Source organism: Capra hircus (genome assembly GCF_001704415.2).
Source record: "Capra hircus breed San Clemente chromosome X unlocalized genomic scaffold, ASM170441v1, whole genome shotgun sequence".
Lineage (NCBI taxonomy): Eukaryota > Metazoa > Chordata > Mammalia > Artiodactyla > Bovidae > Capra > Capra hircus.
In genome coordinates, this window is record NW_017189516.1 from 8,834,091 (window position 1) to 8,855,133 (window position 21,043).

The 21,043-nt window shown below is 42.2% G+C and overlaps 1 long non-coding RNA gene across 2 annotated transcripts in view; it reads left to right on the forward strand.

The window, feature by feature from the left end:
* The first annotated feature begins 1,721 nt into the window (after positions 1-1,721).
* Positions 1,722-21,043, forward strand: part of LOC102169084 — a 34,676-nt gene continuing 15,354 nt past the window's right edge. Inside the window, exon 1 of one of the 2 annotated variants that reach the window (XR_001917557.1) lies at positions 1,722-3,850. This is a non-coding gene — a long non-coding RNA (uncharacterized LOC102169084). Of the gene's footprint in view, positions 3,851-16,127; positions 20,493-21,043 lie in introns of those variants that run through there. The other variant, XR_311252.3, reaches the window with a different exon arrangement.

The following is a 21,043-nucleotide window of genomic DNA, read 5'->3' on the forward strand; positions in this document are numbered from 1 at the left end:
ATGGTTTCCCTGGTAGCTCAGTTGGTAAAAAATCTGCTTGCAAAGCAGGAGACCTAGGTTCAATCCCTGGGTGGGGAAAAATCCCCTGGAGAAGGAGATGGCAACCTACTCCAGTATTCTTGCCTGGAAAATCTCATGGACAGAGAGGCCTGACACACTATAGTCCATGGGGTCTCAAAGAGTTGGACAGACTTAGCAACAAAACTGCCACTAGCTTTTAAATCAAACCCAAAGAAAACAACATTCCTCAACCTTAATTTACCACTCTATGCAATGAAAGACTCTTTTTCTTTATTTGTCTCATTAGAAACTTGTGAAAGATTAAATTAAGGTGAAATCTTTAAGACTTACAGAAATACATATACCATATATATGAAACCCATTTCCTGCCCCAAATCTGGAGAGCATAGCAGATTTGTTTGAGGGCATTTGCTTCTAAGTGTTCAGGAAGGGTTCAGTGGAAAATTATGCCACTTTTACCATATAATATTCCTTATTCGGAATGACAAGTCAGAGTACCATTTTATGTGAACCAAGAGCACTTCGAAGATGGAGTGCGTCCTTTAAGGAAGAAAATTTTGCATACTTTATAACTTACCTGGAGACTGGAGGGCATAGTTACCTGTTCGTATTTGGGTTAAGTTACACTTTCCAGTTCAGCCACAGGGAGGGCAATGTATCCTTTGATTTTCTAGTTGTGTGGAATAGTTGGTTGTTTCCCTCAGGTTCTCTGTTATTTCTCTGATAAACAATATAGGACAGTTTATGAGATTAATTGCTTCTCACCGAAATAGCTATGTTTCTGGGGGAGGCTTTGGCTTTTATATGAGCATTTTCCTACCAGTTGCTGGCAGCGGGTGAACTTCACTATTGTATTCTTATGACTGCTTCAATGTTGGGGTCGTCAGATTCACGGAGTAAATAGAAAATATACTGAAGATTAAGGGTTCTCAGTTTAAAAGTTACAAGTAATATAGATTGGTTAGGGGCTAAATCAGCATTCTGTGAAATGATTTTTCTGTCCTCTCTCTTGCTCACTTAGAAGCACTTCCATTCTTCTGTTTTCAGGGGCCACAGAAATGCAGAGTGCTGGAGTAGAAAATACACTGACTCAGAATTACAGTATGTGACTTTGAGCACATCATGTAACCTTTATGGGTCTCTTTTCCGAGTAAACCTTCACTATCACATTAGATAACGGAAGGGAAAGTCCCTTGAAGAGGGTTCTAACGTTAATGTATTGCCCCTTCCTAGCTTCTTTGGTTCCTATGTCTGGTGGAGAGTTATTCATTCTGACTAAATGAGGTATTTGGATAGTTTATTAACATATCAAAGCTCTACCCCCCTCCTTCCTCCTATTTCAAAACCAAATTAAACTAAAGCCTTTTCATTTGTTACACTGTTTAGGAGAATTTTAGCATCAGTTATCTAATTTGATTTACTTAACGTCCCTATTTTACAGACACGAACCCATTGAAAGCCCTTTGAAGTCATGGCTCCCGGACTAGAAATGAAGCCTACTTCCAGTATAATGTTCTTTTTAGTATACTGCTATTTTCTTGAACTCTCTTTTTCTTGTTACTGGGTAAATTTTTGAACCGGCTAAACTACAAATATGTCTGGCTTTCAATCTTCTAGGCCACTCCTCTTCTATTCCCTCCGCCCTCAGTCCCCTCCCTCTCACTTCTTAAAGCGCTGCCCTTTGCTGCGACCGCCATATTTCTTCTTTTCCCGAGGTGGAAGCTTATTAATATTGGATTTCTTTGCCCGTGTGGTTCTTTCTGGAACATTTTCTAGACCCCAACCATGCCTTATGGCGTATTTCTTGGAAAAAATTACACCAAAAATTCATAAAATATTTTTAAAAACCTAAACTTTCTTCTAGTATTTTCTTGACACCTTCTCAGTATTTTACAGATACTTGGGGATATTTTAAGGCAATTTTCCATTTTAAAGGACGTTTTCTTTGGAATGATTTTTGGTTGACTCCTATGGTGTTTTGTGGTTTCTTTTTCTTTTTCTCCTCCTTTTCTATATTTTTTGCCCATTGGGGCTGTGGATACCTGGTTTTAGTGAGTATATAGATAGGTGGATAGATATATTATTATTGTTATTATTTTTTACCCAACGGGGTCATGGATACCTGCCTTTTATTTTATTTTTTAAAAATTTGCCCATCGGGGCCACGGATACCTGCTTTTAATTTTTTTTTTCCCCCTTAGCCCATCGGGGCCTTGGATACCTGCTGTGTACCCCCTCTCTCCCTAACCTTCTGGCCCATCGGGGCAATGGATACCTGCCTCTTTTTTAAATGTGTTTTTTTTTTTTTTGCCCATCGGGGCCTCGGATACCTGCTTTAATTTTTTTTTTTCCTTGCCCATCGGGGCCTCGGATACCTGCTTTAATTTTTTTTCCTTGCCCATCGGGGCCGCGGATACCTGCTTAGATTTTTGTTTTATACCACCCATCAGGGCTTTATATGGTTGGAAAAGTGTTGGGTTTTGTGGTTCCTTGTACTATCTGGAATGTCTACAAAATTTTGCTGCTAATCGTTTGTGTTGTGTGAGTGGACCTACGGCTTTGGTTGGGAGATGACTTTGCAGTTAGGCTAGAGGGTTGGTTAGGCTGGGGAGGAAAGATGGCGGCCACTTCAGATTTGCCGCCCAGCTTGGCTGAGGGATAACTGTGCTAAGTATCACTAGGAAGGTAAGATGAATAATGTGACAGGCAAAGGAAATGGTATGCATTGCATGAGTTAAATGTTTTGAATGAGCTGACTTGGGTCATGTTAGGAGCTTGGCATGAATTGTGGTATCATGAGGTGGGAAAACATAGGATCATCCTATGTCATATTACAAGGGTCTAATGGAAAATGAGCGGGAGAAGAATTAGGCACAGTGTTCAAAATGGCGATTTTGACCTTGCAGCATTGCTTAGCATGGCTCTCTGCTTTGTTAGAGTGTTCAAAATGGCGGATCCATTTTGCCGCAGTGTTCCAGTGGCGGGAAGCCACATCATGGGTGTCTTTGTTCTAGTGTGCAGCATGGCGGTAGAAATATTCTGTTACATAGTAGAAGATGGCCGCTTAAGTACTTGCCGCAGTCTAAAACATGGCGGGCTTTTGTCTCTGCCGTGTGCATTTCCTGATAGGTTTTGCTGCAGGGACAATATGGCTGACCTTGTCATGTGGACATCATGGCAGTTTGTCACGTGGATATCGTGGCAGGGGTGTTTGACCGTTACATTCTTGGCGGGCTTTGCATCAGGAGGGCCTGCCGCATTGTTAAAGATGGCGTACTTTGCCGCGGAAAAAGTGAAAGGAGGGATTGGCAGTGTTAAGATTGCCGCGTGCCCCACCCAATCAGAAAGGGTGGTAGAATTGGTCACAGCCAGTTAGTGGAGGATGGAGTTAGATGAGTTAGCATAGCACCTCACTGCCGTCTCTATTCAGCCAGTCAGGACTGGCCACATTTGTACTAATCTCAGTGGGTGGTACCAAAGTCTTTCCAAGGACATTTGGCCTTTCCACTTCCTCCCTCCCTCTCACTGGCTCCCTCCCCTCCCTCACTGCCACCTGCAGTGCCGGATATTAGGTTGTGCAGGCAGAACCTTACGCCATTCCTCTGCATTGGTGCCGTGGCCGAAGCCCTTCCCCCACTTCCCCCTCCCCCGCCCCCTGCTCTTCTGCGCTGTGGCCAGGGGCAGTGCTCCATGCCTGCTAAGTGTGAACTTGGCAGTGAGTCGGTGGCAAGGACCAGAATGGATCGCAGATGATCGTTGGCCAACTGTTGGCAGAAGAGGAATCCCTGCCTTCCTCAAGAGGAACACCTACCCCGTGGCTAATACTGGGGTCGGATTTTGATTTCTATTTATTTATTGGATGTCAGTCGTACATAGTTTGATTATGTGGTTTGCTAGTGTTTGATTTCAGCCTTAAGTGACTAGTATGGAAATGTATTTAGGGGCTTTATTTGTAGAATTCATTTTAATTACATTTAATGGGTTTTCATATTTGGATTCCTTTAAAATTCCTTAAAATTTTCAATTTCTTTTTTACAAACCTCTCAACCTTTTTTTGTATTTAGATATTCAAAGTCAAATAATATACCATTAAACATTTTTTTAACTATTTTTTTACTTTGAAATTGACTTCATAAACTACTTCCCTTTGGATTTTTGAAGAGTCTTATAGCATAGAAGTAATTAATTAAAAATTTAACGTTATGACCGAATGTGAAAAGGAATATTTGAAGGTCCACTCAGGTTCAGGCCTTGCTTTGTCCCCACTCTTAATGCTGCACTCATTGACTAATGATCCACAAACCTGCAGGAAACCAATTGCTGTGAATTTGCTTCTTCTATTTGAATGTATTATATTGGAGAATTATTGTTCATAATTTCAATTTTCTGTGGTCCCCTGCCTCCACAGCCCCTAGCTCCTCCTCAGCCCTGTTCCCAGCAATCCCCTTTCTGGCCCCAGCCCCTGCCCCGGCCCCAGCCCCTGCCCCGGCCCCAGCCCCAGCCCCAGCCCCAGCCCGGCCTGGCCCCTGCCCCAATCCCAGCCCCAGTCTCTGGCCCTGCCCCAGCCCCAGTCTCTGGCCCAGCCCCAGCCCCAGCCCCAGCCCCAGCCCCAGCCCCAGCCCCAGCCCTGCCTCAGTCCTGTTTCTGCTTAAAGCCAGTGCAATTTTTGTTGATTCAGTGAAAAAAATAAGTTGTCCATTGCTCATCCATTAGACTGGGATACCCTCTCTACCTCTGGCATTCCTGATCTTGAGTGCTGGCTATCCAAGTCACCATTTTCAGTTAATCTACAGAATCCCATTTGTCCCTTGGCCCATGTTAAAAGAATCCATTCATCCTTTGCATTAATGTTAAGAAACATTAACTAACTGAGAGCTTCATATCAGACAATTATTGCCCATGAGTCTAGTTACTCATAATCGTCTCAATCCCATGTCAATAAGGGAGAAACCATTCCTCTGTCATTGCTGCAGTCCTCACAATCCTAGTTTTCTGGACGGTGCATATTTACTGAGCTGACCACCTAAACTCTTCGTACTGAGTGAAGTTGCAATTGCCCATAACCCTGCCTATTGGATTAGATTCCAGTCCAAAACCCTCTTGGATTCAGCAAAGGGCACAAAAAAACCAATTTTTTTTTAATGTGCTCAGTCCCAGTTGTCATAGCCTTGTCCATTAAACAAAGGCATCCTACCAGTTTTGTCCTGCTTCTGGGGAGTCCTGTTCTTGTACAATTAAAGTACCAAATTGTAATTTCTGTTCCCCCATTAACCAATGATCCTCCATCCTATTTGCATTGCTCTTAGGCATTGCTGATTACCTGAGACCATGTTCCTTGAATTATTAATGTGTAGAATCCCAATTGTTCATTACACAGGTCCTTTGCAACTTTTTTGCACTGTAGCAGAAGTGCTCATCTTAAAAGTCACTTACTTTGGAATATTAATGGATTCAGTTATTGTTGATCACGGTCCTGCTTAACAGGTAAGATCCACCCATGCTCTTTTCATTGCCCCTATGTAGTTCGGACTACCTGCCACCTTGGGTTAATATATAAAATTCTCATTTCCCATGATCCTATCCATTAGTCTAGGATAGCTCTTATCTCGATGCCATTTCTTCTGAGGAGTTCTGATTACCCAAAGTCCCTTCTCTTATTAAAAAATTGATGTGCATAATTGTGTATATCCATGGTCCCATGCAATAAAAAATGAAACCCCACACTTGGTGGAATATTGCTGGGTCGTGCAGATTATTCAAGAACTCAGCTCTTGGACAGTTCATTTGCATAGTTGCAGTTGTCCAGAGTCCTGTCCGTTTTAATGGGCCATTGCTATCCTATTTGCAAGCTACATGGGTTGAACTCTCAAGGGCCCTCCTCTTGAATTTATAATGTCCATAATTGCTTTTGTCCCTGTCCTGTAAACTAGTCACACTGGCCCACTTTGTCTTTGACCAGGGCACCCTTACTACTTAAGAAGTCTGAACTAGAACAGTTTATATGCACAAACCTAATTGATTACACCTCGGGTTTTTGTATCAGGAACTCTGCATCATCTTTACTTCTGAAAGGGTGCTGATTAAGTAAGGCCATTTCCTAAAATTGTTCACTTGCAAAACTGGAATCCCTAGGGACTCCTTCCTTTTAACTAGAAGCCCATCCCCAACTAACTGCCTTTCCATTACAGCAGAGGATACTTGGGGCAGTTAATGGGCTTGATTATACGTAGAGACCCTTTGGCTGGTTTAATATCCGCTCCCCTACTGAATGATTTGCATTACCACAGGCAGTACAAAGGAATGATAATGGGTTTATACAGCTACAGTCCCTTATGTTAACCTAGAAACCCGTCCCCACCTCTCTGTATGACTGCATAGGGTACTTGGGACTGTTAGAGAACTATATTGCAGCTACAATTCCTTTTGTTAGTCTAGAATCTGTTCCCTTCCTGCTTGATTTGCATTACCACAAAGGGTACAAGGGACTGTTAATGTGCTTAAGTGGAGTTACAGTCCTTTAAGTTAACCTACAATTCCATTAGCACCTAACTCTCTTTTTATTAATGCACAGTGTATGTGGGACTTATTCCTGAGCTTAACTGCACTACTGTCCCTTTTGTTAGTCTAGAATTCCATCACTCTACTCAGTTTGCATTACTCTAGAGTGTACCAGAGACTGTTGACATGCTTTTAAATGCATCTGCAGTCTCTATGTTTACCAATGATCCCATTCCCAACTAAATCTCTTTGTAAGACTGCAGTGGATACTTGGGACTGTCAAAAGGCTCTGTTAGAGTTACAGTCCCCTCAGTAAAGACTCCCATGCCCTCCTACTTTATTTGCATTACCAAAAGGGGGACAATGGACTTGTAATGGGCTTTATTACAGTTACCATTCCTTCAGTTAAACTGCAATCAGTTCCCTTCTTACTGAATTTGCATTACCACAGAGGGTTCAGGGACTGTTAATGTGCTTAAAGGCTGCTGCAGTCCTTATGTCAACCTAGGAGTCCATCACCAGCTATCTCCCTTTCATTACTGCAGAGCCTACATATGACTTGTTAATGGCTTTAACTATACTGCTGTCCCTTATCTTTGGTGGGTAGTCCATGTGTGCAGTGGTGTCCGACTCTGGTGACCCCATGTACTGTAGCCTGCCAGGCTCCTTTGTCCATAGGATTCTCCAGGCAAGAATACTTAAGGGGGTTGCCATGCTCTCCTTCAGGGGCTCTTACCCACCCAGGGATCAAACCTGCATCTCTTAGATCTGCATTGGCAAGCAGGTTCTTTACCACTAGCCTTGGACCCCATCCCCTCCTAAATCCGTTTACATTACCAGACTACACAAAGGACTGTTAATGTGCTTAGATGCAACTACAGTCCTCCTCCCCGCTTTTTAAACCTAGGATTCCGCCCGCCCCCCACCTAACTCCCTTTTCCTGACTGCAGATTACCTGGGACGGTTCCTGTTCTTAAAAGTAGCTAGTTCCTTCTCTGAGTCTAGATTTCCATCCACTCCTACGTGGTTTGCATTAACACAGGATGCATAGACTGTTGATGTGCTTAAAAGCAGCCACAATCTCTTATGTTAACACAGGATTCTGTCCCCAGCTAACTATTTCACGACTGCAGAGGGTATTTGGGACTGGTAATGCACTTACCTGCCTGCCTATACGGTCTCATCTGTTGGCCTACTTCCCCATGATCTCCTACTAATTTGAATTATAAAAGAGGGTTTGCTGCTAAGTCACTTCAGTCGTGTCCAACTCTGTGCAACCCCAGAGACAGCAGCCCACCAGGCTCCCCCAGCCCTGGGATTCTCCAGGCAAGAACGCTGGAGTGAGTTGCCATTTCCTTCTCCAGTGCATGAAAGTGAAAGTGAAGTCGCTCAGTCGTGTCGGACTCCTAGCGACCCCATGGACTGCACCTACCAGGCTCCTCCGTCCATGGGATTTTCCAGGCAAGAGTACTGGAGTGGGTTGCCATTGCCTTCTCCAAAAGAGGGTATAAGGGACTGTTAATGTGCTTTACTGCAGCCACAGTCCCTTTTGTTAATTTAGAATCATTTTTGTTCCTACCGGATTTGTGTTACCACATAAAGTAACTGGGACTGTTGATGTGCTTAAATCCAGGTACACTCCTTTCTATTAATCTAGGATCCCATTCCCACCTAACTCCCTTTGTATTACTGAAGAGCCTACAGGGACTTGTTAATGGGCTTAAATGCACTGCTGTATTTCTGTTGAGTCTAGAACCCCATTTCTCCTAGTCAATTTGCATTACCCCAGGGTGTACAAGAGACTTGCTGTGCTTAAATGCATCTGTATGCATCAGTCTGTTATGTTTACCTGGGACTGACCCTATTCCCACCTAACTCTTTTTTAATGAGAGGGTACTTGGGCTTAACTGAAACTTCAGTCCCTTCTCTTAACCTAGGGTCAGTTTCTTTCTTACTGGATTTGTAGTACCACATAGAGTAACCAAGACTGTTAAGGTGCTTACATGCATTTACAGTCTTTTATACTTACCTGTGTTTGTTGCATGACTGCAGAGGTTACTTGGAATAGTTAATGGAGTCAATTAGAGCTACAGTCTCTTCTGTTGAGATTCCCATGCCCTCCTACTCCATTTGCATTACCAAGGGGGATACAAGGGACTGTTAATGTGCTTAAATGCAATGTCCTAGGATCCCATCCCCCACCTAACTCCCTTTTCCTGACTGCAGATTACCTGGGATGGTTCCTGTTCTTAAAAGTAGCTAGTTCCTTCTCTGAGTCTAGATTTCCATCCACTCCTACATGGTTTGCATTAACACAGGATACAGAGACTGTTAATGTGCTTAAAAGCAGCTACAGTCTCTTATGTTAACACAGGATTCTGTCCCCAGCTAACTATTTCAGGACTGCAGAGGGTATTTGGGACTGGTAATGCACTTACATGTCTATACAGTCTCATCTGTTGGGCTACTTCCCCAAGATCACCTACTAATTTGCATTATAAAGAGGGTATAAGGGACTGTTAATGTGCTTTACTGCAGCCACAGTCCCTTTTGTTAATTTAAAATAATTTTTGTTCCTACCGGATTTGTGTTACCACATAAAGTAACTGGGACTGTTAATGTGCTTAAATCCAGCTACACTCCTTTCTATTAATCTAGGATCCCATCCTCACCTAACTCCCTTTGTATTACTGAAGAGCCTACAGGGACTTGTTATTGGGCTTAAATGCACTGCTGTCCTTTCTGTTGAGTCTAGAACCCCATTTCTCCTAGTCAATTTGCATTACCCCAGAGTGTACAAGAGACTTGCTGTGCTTAAATGCATCCACAGTCTGTTATGTTTACCTGGGACTGACCCTATTCCCACCTAACTCTTTTTTAATGAGAGGGTACTTGGGCTTAACTGAAACTTCAGTCCCTTCTCTTAACCTAGGGTCAGTTTCTTTCTTACTGGATTTGTAGTACCACATAGAGTAACCAAGACTGTTAAGGTGCTTACATGCATTTACAGTCTTTTATACTTACCTGTGTTTGTTGCATGACTGCAGAGGTTACTTGGAATAGTTAATGGAGTCAATTAGAGCTACAGTCTCTTCTGTTGAGATTCCCATGCCCTCCTACTCCATTTGCATTACCAAGGGGGATACAAGGGACTGTTAATGTGCTTAAATGCAATGTCCTAGGATCCCATCCCCCACCTAACTCCCTTTTCCTGACTGCAGATTACCTGGGAAGTTTCCTGTTCTTAAAAGTAGCTAGTTCCTTCTCTGAGTCTAGATTTCCATCCACTCCTACGTGGTTTGCATTAACACAGGATACAGAGACTGTTAATGTGCTTAAAAGCAGCTACAGTCTCTTATGTTAACACAGGATTCTGTCCCCAGCTAACTTTCAGGACTGCAGAGGGTATTTGGGACTGGTAATGCACTTACATGTCTATACAGTCTCATCTGTTGGCCTACTTCCCCAAGATCACCTACTAATTTGCATTATAAAACAGGGTATAAGGGACTGTTAATGTGCTCTACTGCAGCCACAGTCCCTTTTGTTAGTCTAGAATCATTTTCGTTCTTACTGGATTTGTGTTACCACATCAAGTAACTGGGACTGTTAATGTGCTTAAATCCAGCTACAGTCCTTGTTTTAATGTAGGATCCCATTCCCACCTAACTCCCTTTGTATTACTGAAGAGCCTACAGGGATTTGTTAATGGCCTTAAATCCACTTCTGTCCTTTTGTTATGTCTAGAATCCCATCTCTCCTACACAATTTCCCCAGAGTGTAGAAGAGACTGTTACTGTGCTTAAATCCATGCAGTCTGTTATGTTTATTTATGACCCCATTCCCAATAGTTAATGACTCTGTTGCACTATCACAGAAAGTGGAAGGGACTTACTGTGCTTAAAAACAACTGCAGTCCCTTATGTTTACCTAGGAGTCTATCCCACCCAACTCCCTTTTAATGACTATAGAATGTACTTGGGACTATTGATGGGCTTAACTGCAGCTACTGTCCCTTCTATTAACCTAGAATGAATTTCTTTCTTACTCGGTTTTTAGTACCACATAGAGTAACTGGGATTGCTAATATGCTTAAATGCCTCTACAGTCCCTTATGTTAACCTAGAATCCCATTCCCACCTGACTCCCTTTTTTATTACTGCAGAGTCTACAGGGACTTATTAATAGATTCAATTACACTACTGTCTATTCTGTTAGTCTAGAATCCCATTTCTCCTACTCAGTTTGCATTGCCCCAGAGTGTACAAGAGACTGTTACTGTGCATAAATGCATCCACAGTCTGTTGTTTGCCTATGACCCCATTCCCAACAGTCAGTGACTCCCTTGCACTACCACAGAAAGTAAAAGGTACTGGTACTGTGCTTAAAAGCAACTACAGTCCCTTTTGTTTACCTAGGACCCTATCCCACTCAACACCCTTATAATGGCTGCAGAAGTTACTTGAGACTCTTAATGGGCTTAACGGCAGCACAGTTCCTTCTGTTAATCTAGAATCAGTTTCCTTCTTGCTGGATTTGTATTACTACATAGAGGAACTGGGATTGCTAAGGTGCTTAAATGGAGCTACAGTCCTTTGTGTTAACCTAGGATTCTGTCTCTATCTAACTAGTTTTCATGACTTCAGAGGGTACTTGGGACTGTTATTGCACTTATCTGCTTAAACAGTCTCATCCAAGTTGGTCTAGATTCCCATTCTCTGCTACTCAGTTTGCATCATAAAAGAGGGTATAAAGGACTGTTACATTGCTTAAATGCAGCTACAGTCCCTTTTAGTAAGGTGGGATCCCATTCCCACCTAATTCCCTTTGCAGCATCCCAGAGGCTCCCAGGGACTTTCAGTGTACATAAGTGCAGATCCAGGCCCTTATATTAACCTTGGATCCCATTCCTACCTAATTCCCTTTTTACCACTGCAGAAGGTGCTTGGGACTGTTAATGCACTTCCTGCCTATACAGTCTCCTCTGTTAGTTTAGATTTCAATGCCCTCCTAGTAAATTTGCATTATAAAAGGATACAAGGGACTGTTTATGTGCCTAAATGTAGCTATAGTCCCTTATGTTAACCTAGATCTCATTCCCACCTAACTCCCTTTTCATTACTGCAGAGCCTATATGGGACTTGTCAGTGTACTTAATTGCACTGCCATTCCTTCTATTATCCTAGGAGCCCATCCCTCCTAGTGGAATGACATTATCCCAGAGTGTTTGAAGAGGTTGTTACTGTGCTTAAATGCATCCACAGTCTATGTTTACCTATACCCCCATTCCCACCTGACTCCCTTGCACTACCACAGAAGGTAAAAGAACTGGTACTGTGCTTACAAGCAGCTACAATCTCTTATGTTTACCTAGGACCCTATTCCCACCTAACTCCCTTTTTTAGTGCAGAGGGTACTTGGAATTGTTAATGTGCTTTATTGCAGCCACAGTCCCTTTTGTTAATCTAGAATCATTTTCGTTCTTACTGGATTTGTATTACCATATAAAGTAACTTCGACTGTTAATGTGCTTAAATCCAGCTACAGTCTTTTCTATTAATCTAGGATCCCATTCCTATCTAACTCCCTTTCCATGACTGCAGAGGGTACTTGGGGCTGTTAATGCGTTTACCTGCCTATATAGTCTCGTCTGTTGATCTAGATTCCCATGCCCTGCTACTCAATTTGCATTGTGAAAGAGGATACAAGGGACTGATATGGTGCTTAAATGCAGCTACAGTCCCTGATGTTAACCTAAGATTCCATTCCCACCTGACTTCTTTTTCATTAATGCAGAGCCTATATGCTGCTGCTGCTGCTAAGTCACTTCAGTCGTGTCCAACTCTGTGCAGTCCCATAGACAGCAGCCCACCAGGCTCCCCCGGCCCTGGGATTCTCCAGGCAAGAACACTGGAGTGGGTTGCCATTTCCTTCTCCAATGCATGAAAGTGAAAAGTGAAAGTGAAGTCGCTCAGTCGTGTCCGACTCTTGGCGACCCCATGGACTGCAACCTACCAGGCTCCTCCGTCCATGGGATTTTCCAGGCAAGAGTGCTGGAGTGGGTTGCCATTGCCTTCTCTGGAGCCTATATGGGACTTGTCAAAATGCTTAATTGCACTGCTGTCACTTCTTAGTCTAGGAGCCTATCCCTCCTACTCGATTTGTATTACCCTGGAGTGTAAAGACTTAACATGGTTAAATGCATCTATAGTCTCTTAGGTTTACCTATGATCCCATTCCCATTTAAATCTTGTTGCATGACTGCGGAGGTTATTTGGAATAGTTAATGGCCTCAATTAGAGCTACTTTCCCTTCTGTTAGTTGAGATTCCCATGCCCTCCTTCTCAATTTGCATTAGCAAGGGAGATATAAGGGACTGTTAATGTGCCTAAAAGCAATGACCTAGGATCCCATCCCCCATCTAACTCCCTTTTCATGACTGCAGATTACTTGGGACTGATACTGTGCTTAAAAGTCCCTAACAGTTCCTTCTGTTAGTCTAGATTTCCATCCACTCCTACCTGATTTGCATTAACAGAGTGTTCATAGACTGTTAATGTGCTTAAAAGCAGCTACAGTCTTATGATAACCTAGGATTCTGTCCCCAGCTAACTACTTTTTCATGACTCTGCAGAGGATATTTGGGACTGGTAATGCACTTACCTATCTATACAGTCTCATCTGTTGGTCTACTTTCCCATGCCCTCTTACTAATTTGCTTTATAAAAGAGGGTATAAGGGACTGTTAATGTGCTTTAGTGCAGCCACAGCCCCTTATGTTACCTAAGACCCTATTCCCACCTAACTCCCTTTTAATGACTGCAGAGGGTACTTGGAACTGTTAATGAGCTTTACTGCAGCCACAGTCCCTTTTGTTAATCTAGAATTGTTTTCGTTCCAGTAACCCAGTTACTTTATGTGTAACCCACCCCTACATGATTTGTATTACTACTGACTGTACAAGAAACTCTTAATGGGCCACAGTCCCCTCTGTTATTCTGAAATTTTTTACTTTTACTTTATTTGCATTACTGAAGATGCTACAAGAAACTGTTAATGTGCTTAAATGGAGCTACAGAGTCTTACATTTATCTAAAATCCTGTTCCCACCTCATCCCCTTGACATGATTGTAGAGAGTACTTGGGACAGTTCAAGGGCTCAATTAGAGCTATAGCCCCTTCTGTTAGTCCCAATTCCCATGCCCTCATACTTGATTTGCCTTACCACAGTGAGTACAATGGACTGTTGATATGCTTAAAAGGACCTACAGTCCCTCAGGTAACCTAAGATCTCATTTCCACCTAACTCCCTTTCCTGCCTACAGAGGGTATTTGGGACTGTTAATGAGGTATACTGCAGCTGCATTCCCTTCTGTTATTGTACATTCTTATGCCCTCTCACACGATTTGCAGTACCACAAATTGTACAGTTTAGTTCAGTTCAGTCACTCAGTCGTGTCCAACTCTTTGTGACCCCATGAATCACACAGCATGCCAGGCCTCCCTGTCCATCGCCAACTCCTGGAGTTCTTGCAAACTCATGTCCATTGAGTCGGTGATGCCATCCAGCCATCTCATCCTCTGTCGTCCCCTTCTCCTCCTGCCCCCAATCCCTCCCAGCATCAGGGTCTTTTCCAATGAGTCAACTCTTCGCATGAGGTGGCCAAAGTATTGGAGTTTCAGCTTCAGCATCAGTCCTTCCAATGAACACCCAGGACTGATGTCCTTTAGGATGGACTGGTTGGATCTCCTTGCAGTCCAAGGGACTCTCAAGAGTCTTTTCCAACACCACAGTTTAAAAGCATCAATTCTTAGGTACTCAGCTTTCTTCACAAATTGTACAAGGGACTGTTAAAGGTGATTAAATGGAACAGCAGTTTCTTATATTAATCTAAAATACTATTCCCACCTAACTCTGTTTTCATTAATGTAGCGCCTACATGGACTTGTTAATGGGCTTATTTGCACTGCCCTTCCTTCTGTTAGTCTAGATTCCCAGGCCACCCTCGATTTGCATTACCAAAGAGGGTATAATGGACTCTTAATATGCTAAAATGCTGCTACAGTCCCTTATATTAACTTAGGATCGTATCCTCAACTAAGGCTCTTTGCAGGATTGCAGAGGATGCTTGGGGCTGTTCATGGCCTTAAATACCACTACATCCCTTATGGTAACCTAGGATCCCATTCCCAACTATTAATATCTTCCTTTTAATTACTGCAGAGCCACATAGAACTTGTTAATGAACTACCATTGTTCCTTCCCTTTGTTTAGATTCCCATCTCTTAAAAATTTACATTACCACAGAGGATACAATGGACTGTTAATGTGCCCATACAGTTCTTTTTCCTCCCCCTCCTTTTTAAAACCTAGGATCCTATTCCCACCTAACTCCCTTTGTATTACCAGTGACTGTACAAGTGCCTGCTAATGTTTTTAAATGCAATTACAGTCCCTTATGTTAACCTAGGATCCCACCCTCAACTAAGTCCCTTTGCATGATTTCGGAGGATACTTCGAACTATTAATGTGATTCACTGCAGCTACATTCCCTTATCTCATCTAGGATCCATTCTCTTCCTTCTTGATTTGCATTATCAGAGAGGATAGAAGGGATGGTTAATGTACTTAAATCGAGCTATAGTCCCTTATGATAATCAGGATCCTATTTCTACCTAACTTCCTTTGTATTACTTCAGAGCATACATAGGACTTTTTAATGGGCTTAATTGCACTACTGTCCCTTCTTTTAGTCTAGATCTCCATCCTTCCTACTCTATTTGCATTATCCCAAAGTGTACAAGTGACTGTTATTGTACATAAAGGCAGTTACAGTCCCATGTTTTAGTCTAAGATTCTCTCTCCCCCTTTAATTCCCTCTACATTATCGAAGGGGATACAAGGGACTGCTAATGTGCTTAAATGCTGCTTGCAGTCCTTTATGTTACCTAGGATCCCATCCCCACCTAACTCACTTGTCAAAGAGGCTACAAGGGACTGTTAATGTGTTTAAATGCAGGTATAGTGCCTTAACATCGAAATCCATTCCTGCATAACTCCTTTTTTCAGGACTACAGATGGTAATTGAGACTGATAGTGAGCTTTATTGCGCTTACAGTCTCTCTTAGTCTAGGATCCCATTCTCTCCTACTAGATTTACATTACCACGACTGTACAAGGGACTTTTAATGTGCTTAAATGCAGCTGTAGTCCCTTATGTTAACCTAGGATCCTATTCCCACCTAACTTCCTTTTCATGACTGCAGAGGGTACTTAAGGACTGTTAATGCATTTACTTGCCTATACAGTCTCATCTGTTGATCTAGATTCCCATGCCTTCCTACTCAATTTGCATTATAAAAGGGTACAAGGGACTATTAACTTGCTTAAATGCAGCTACAGGCCCTTACGTTAACCTAGGATCCCATTCCCACCTGACTCCGTTTGCATCATCCCAGAGGCTACAAGGGACTTTCAATGTGTTTGAAAGTGAAAGTGAAGTTGCTCAGTCGTGTCCTACTCTTTGCGACTCATGGGCTGTAGTTGGCCAGGCTCCTCCCTCCATGGGATTTTCCAGGCAAGAATACTGGACTTGGTTGCCATTTCCTTCTCCAGGGGATCTTCCTGACTCAGGGATCAAACCCAGGTCTCCTGTATTACAGGCAGACTTTACCATCTGAGCCACCAGGGAATCCCAATGTGTTTAAATGCAGGTAAAGTCCCTTATGTTAAGTTCAAAGTCCATTCCCACCTAACTGCCTTTTTATCACTGCAGGGGGTACTTGGGACTGTTAATGGGACTCTTGCTTATCCAATCTCATTCGTTGGTCTAGATTCCCATGCTCTTCTACTCAATTTGCATTATAAAAGAGGGTACAAGGGACTGTTAATGTGCTTAAATGCAGCTACAGTCCTAGGATCTCACCCCTCTCTACTCACTTGTGTTACTTGTTGGTATTTGGGACAGAAAGGTGCTTAAATGCAACTGTGGTCCATTTTGTTAACCTAGGGTCCCATGCCCTCTAACTCTTAACATTACCTGGGAGTGTATTGGGACTGTAGAACTGCTTAATTGCAACTGTGGTCCCTTCTCTTAGTCTGGAGTCCATGCTCTCCACAGTTTTGTTTATATTACCACAGAAGGTACTTGGAACCTGTGAATGTGCCTAAATGCAGATGTGGTCCCTTTTGTTAGTTTAGGATCCCAGGACTTCCTTTACATTATATGTGAAGGCATTTGGGACTGTCAAGGTGATAATTGCTGCTGTGTTCCCTTCTGTTGTTTAGGATCCTGTTCCCTCCTACTTCCACTTCCTTCGCATTACATGGAAGGGTGCTTAACTGTAGCTATGGTCCCTTCTGTTAGCCTAGTTTCCATTCCCTTTCTACTTCCTTTGCTTACCACAGAAGGTACTGACTATTGTGGTGCATCTTATCCTCTCACGTTACACCTTAGGGTCCCGAACACTAAGGCCCCTCTTTTTGCGCTTTTTAATGTGCAGTTGCATTTGTTCCTCTTCCTCTGCAGTGTAGACTCCACTCATTTCCCTTGTATTCAGTGGTGGATGTCCTTTACTCAAGACCTTTGTACTAGAATAAAGTCAACCACGACAATTCACCACGAATATATTCTTTCACTTCAGTCCCTTGTAGTCTGTTTTATATGAATTACTGCCATTACTTTTTTCTGGGAATATTTACATGCAAAATTCCAGTGTTTAAGGCCCTTCTGTTTTAATTAATATTCCTCCCTTTTTGTGTTATATCAGGGGATGTTAGTGACCCAAACTCTTTCTCTTGGGACTCAATGTGCATGTGCCCTCATGACAAACTAACATATTGAATTTTTAGTATTAAAGCAGGGACTACTGACTAGTTTTTCTTTTGGACAGTTAATGTGCAGAATTATACTAAGAACCCATCCCATTCCACCTCCTTTGCATCAGGGGTCCTAATCAACTGGCTGCTTCTTCTGTACAGTTTCAATGTGCATAATTTCAGTAGTCCATGCTCCCTTATGTTAGACTAGGATCCCATATCCTTGCCCCATTTACATTACTGCAGGGACTTCTGACTAGCTAAGATTCACTGTCTTGGACTGTTAATGTATGCACTTAATGTTTGCTCCTGTACCTGTACCTCAGGTAAGGACCCTCCCCATTCTATTTATATTTCAGCAGGAGATGCCTACTATTCAAGATCTTACACACGATTGCAGTTAATGTGCACAATCTTAGTTGTCTTATACACATTCTCAGTTGCCCACAGCTGTGCTTTTTAGATCAGGGCCCTTTCACTTATTGAAGCACAGGTTAACTTACCACCTTAAAGCCCTTGTTCTGGGACTGTGACTATGTGTAATTACACTATGGTCTTCTGAGTTAACTTGTCTCCCTGACTCTTTCCATCCCCTTTGCTTTACTGCATGGGGTACTGTCCACTTAAGGCCCCTTTCTCAAATATGTGTAATGACAATTACATTATAGGGGCTTCATACTTCCTTTAAGATTCTTATATTTGTACAAGGTATATGATTTTAATTGACCACACCATGTCCCTCCAACATTAATTTACATAATTGCAACTTAGTTGATCTTATCCTGTTGCCTTCCCTTTCCTTAGCTTGTGAATGTACACTCTTGTGCACTAGACAAGGACCCTCCCCCTCACTTCCTATGCCTTCCAGTAAGTTTGCCCATTGCTAAGACCTTTCCATTTGGACAATTAATGTGCAGAGTTGCACTTTCCCATAACCCTATTACTTCTAGGACTATTGTATCTCCTTTGTAATAGTGCAAGGGATACTGTTTCCCCGCCAAGATCCCTTACTGTTAGTATACGTAATAGAAATTCTTGTCTTTATCAGTATACTTTGGTAATACTCCCTGAGCCAGCTATCATGACCTCAGCTCTTGGACAATTAATATGCACCAATAATACATCAAGTGTATGATCTTTAGATAGGATCCCTGTACCCTCACTATGAATCAGGAGTACTGACTTAAGGCTTCTTTTTTTGACTCTGGGTGTGAATATTTGCAGTTATCCGTACACCCTTCTATTAGAGTAGGACATCATTCCCACATACCCCCTTTGCATTACTTCATGGGCTGCTGATGACACAAAACTTTTACTGGGACTGCTGATGAGCACAATGGCAGTTGGCAATGGGTTTTTCCTCCCTGGTCTTGTTAGGCAAGCACTCCCAGCTCCAATTTCTCATGGTATAATAAAGTATAAACACTGCACTATGCTGTCAACTTGTCCATCAAAGGGCGACCCACATTCCCACTCCTTTTGCGCTGGCTCCAGTGTATCAAATCCCAAGTAATCATGGCCTTTCCCTTATCTTCCCTCTTCAAACCCCTTGTCTGCCCTTGAACCCTTCTTATGGATTTTTAATGTTCACAATTTCAGGTGTCCATCCATCCAGATAAGATTATGCTCCCTCACCCCTCCCACCCCTGCCCTGCCCCTTTTGCATTGTTGCTGGGAAATGTTGACTGAGCAAAACTCCTTCCTCTTGGATTTACAATGTTAACAGTCCCAGATGTCATTGTTTTGCCCGCTTTGAATTTCTATAATTCCCTGTTGCACTTCCCTTGGTCCCACCCATCAGGCACGGACTCTTCCACTTCCTTCTTTGCATTACTTCTGAGTAGTGCTGACCACCACAGCCCCTTCTGTGTTATTAACACAGTATTGATTGTCCCATTTTTAAGCCCATCAGCCCAAGATCTCCCTACCATTTTGATGTTATATTTGTGCAGTATGGACTACCAAAAGCAGGCCAGAACTAGGTGACTGGGCCTTTACTCCTTTTCCTGCATTTGTTAATGATCCCAGTTCCAATTATTGTCATATTCTGGGGACAGAACCATTCCTGATCCCCTCTGTTACTGCTTTACTAAGCAAAATGCTCAAGGCAAGTCAGACCCAAGGGAACTGGATTGCTACCCTTTATTTGGGGTTTTCATTATATATAAGTATCATTTGAAAATTGACTTCCCAGGAAGGAAGGTTATCACTATCTGTGCATTCTTCCTTTCAAAGCAGATTGCCTGGCTATGTCTCTCCTTTCCTTTTGTATATTGCCATTGTATAGTGCCAATTGCCAGGATACAACCAAAAAGTTTCTTTTTTAGTTTTTAAGAAAGACATCTGGATTGCAGGGTGGAATTGATAACCTGGTCATTGAAATTTTGAAGTCGGTAAACCCATTTATATTATGTACCTGATGACCAGTGTCTCTCATTTTACTAAGGGTGGTGAGTCTGTGGATAGACCACTGTGACTTTGATATTATAATATATTACTAAAGGAGTTCTAGAGTGGAACTCTTAAGACCAGTATCTTTGGGCTCTACCACCATTTTCAAACCACTTGTTGTTTGGGCTTTACCAGTATTCACTTCTAGGAAAAACTATCTAAACTTCCTAATCGTTAAATTTCTTCATCTGGAGTTCCAACTAGGCTGTACTTATTTCAAGAAGATTGCTGTAAAAGGATAAAATGAGAGAACATGCTGAGGTGCTTTTGAAAACCATAGATCACTTTGTTTGATTAATCTATTACATTTTATGTACCCTGTTTAATTCTGCTATTTTAAAGTTACCTAAAGCACCACACTGAAGTGAGGACTTAGAAACGATGGAACCAGTTTCCCCATTTTATATGAAAAGAAAAATAAGCCAAGGTCTAATCAGTCTTTTGGATATAAATTTCAATAGTGAAAATGAATACAATGAATAATATCTCAGCCTCTAGTGTACAAGGTGTTTGGCAGAGAAGTATTTAGTATGGAACTGCTGAAGCCAGTAACTAATTATCACCACAGCAGTTCTTTCTAATCACTGAAAAAGGATACTGTTGTCTGAGAAGGATGTCAAAAGATCGGCCCAGCTCAGGGTGCAGTTTGCACTACTAGCTCCTTGGACAGCTGTAAGAAGAGTCTCTGGCTCTTTAGAATGCTGTAAGTACTACTTTGTAGCTATTAAGTAATCTTTTTCCTGTTCCATTTTCTTTCTCTTAGATGCTACCCATACAAAAATTGGAGGGTCCTTCCATGTTTCTACCTCATCTGTAATTTATATATCACCATATGAGTTAACAAAATTAGAAAATTAATATTGTGTATCTGGCCCTACGCTAGGCTGTATTGAAGTGAGGGATAGAAATGCTATAGTCCTATATAATCTCATCCCTAATATGGTTATATTGTTAAAAAAGCTAATATAAGCACACTTGAAATAACTGTAGAACATAATAATCAAGTACTGTCTTGTGTGAATTATATGTTTTAGAGTTTTAAAAAATGAGCACACTAGGGTTTGAAGTTGATAGGGTGAACTTGAGGTAGGTTAACTTTTGTCTTTGGTCCAGGACATGATTACTATTACAGCCACCTGGGTAGTATAATGTTTATTTTAATGTTATTTGGTTTTTACCTTTTTTGAATGCACGGAAAGTGATTAGAAATAACACCTGGCCATTGTGTTTGGCTCTATCCAGGCTGGCAAATTG